The sequence below is a fragment of the Pistacia vera genome, unplaced genomic scaffold (assembly GCF_008641045.1).
Source record: "Pistacia vera cultivar Batoury unplaced genomic scaffold, PisVer_v2 Contig102, whole genome shotgun sequence".
NCBI lineage: Eukaryota > Viridiplantae > Streptophyta > Magnoliopsida > Sapindales > Anacardiaceae > Pistacia > Pistacia vera.
The window spans coordinates 606792-608205 of record NW_022195050.1 but is presented as its reverse complement, the minus strand read 5'-3'; the positions used below and the strand labels follow the sequence as shown (position 1 = coordinate 608205).

Sequence of the window (1414 nt, the reverse complement as noted above, 5' to 3'; positions counted from 1 at the left end):
CTTATCCTGATTCTTTTTCTTGAGTCTCTGAGGGAGGGGTGTGATGTGCCAACTCTGGTGGTATCTTAAGAAATGGAAATTTTTCTTTCTTTTGTCTTTGCCTCTCTTCCCGCTTTTGTTCATCTTCCCTAGAACTGGTTGGTTTCTCTTCAGCAACGATCTCTTCAGCAACGATCTCTTCATGAACTTCCTCATAAGAATCTTCCTTTTCCTTTGATGTACTTTCTTCTTTCCCTGATTGTTCCACCTCTTCCAAAACTGTCCCACTCCTCAGAGTTATTGCATTTGCTTGCTCACATGGGTTAGTCATTGTGTTGCTTGGTAGGGAACCCTGTGGTCTCTCATTTAGCTTATCAGCCAATTGCCCTACCTGTACCTCCAAGTTTTGAATGGATGCCCCTTGATTTCTAAAATTCATCCTCGTCTCATTCATGAAACCTATGGTCTCTTGCATAAATTTTCCAAACATGTCCTCTAGTTTTGTCACTCTTTTCTCTCCTTATTGATTGTTCATCCCTACTTGGTTGTTTGGCATTGCTCTTTGGTTCTATTGATTATTTTGATGATTCCGATTGCCCCAAGATAGGTTAGTATGATTCCTCCAACCAGGATTATATGTGTTGGAGTACAGATTGTTCGGTTACCTTTGATTTCCTGCCAAGTAGTTAACATGTTCTGACGATGAAGACGCTGAAGCAAACGTGTTCCCCACTTGGCATTCACTGCTCACATGACCACCTGCACAAAATTCACAAATTAGTTGAGGAGCTTGAATAGAATTTACCTGCGTACTTCCCAACTGTTTCTAAAGTGCAATGAGTTGGGCTGAAATGGCAGTATATGCAACAACTTCATGAAGACCCATAGATTTCTTCTATTGCACCCTCTCATTAGGTCTTTGATAGTTGTTATTTGCTAAAACTTTAAGCAACTCATGAGCTTCTTCCAGTGTCTTATTTTGCAATGCACATCCCGATGCTGCATCCACCATAGTTTGCACATTAACCATCAATCCGTTATAAAACATTTGGACTTGCATCCAAACTGGCAACCTATGGTGTGGACATCTCCTTAGTAATTACTTGTATCTTTCCCAAGCCTCATATAATGATTTAGACTCTTCCTATAGAAACAATGTGATATCATTTCTCAGTTTTGCCGATTTTGCTGGAGGAAAGAATTTGGTCAGGAACTTCTGTGCTAAATCATTCCATGTTATGATCGTTCCTAATGGTAGTGCCATTAACCATCCCTTAGCTTTATCCCTCAATGAAAACGGGAACAGTCTCAATCTGATGGCGTCATCTGACACTCCGTTTGACTTGAAAATATCGCAAATCTCCAAAAAATTGGCAATCTGTAGATTTGGATCTTCCTTCAAATCTCCCTTAAAATGTACCAACTGCTGAATCAT

At 40.1% G+C, this 1414-nt stretch overlaps 1 non-coding gene across 1 annotated transcript; it reads left to right on the top strand.

Moving 5' to 3' along the window:
• The first annotated feature begins 1049 nt into the window (after positions 1–1049).
• Positions 1050–1156, top strand: LOC116122128. The gene has a single exon (XR_004126844.1). It is a non-coding gene; the product is annotated as a small nucleolar RNA R71 (small nucleolar RNA).
• The last annotated feature ends 258 nt before the right edge of the window (positions 1157–1414 follow it).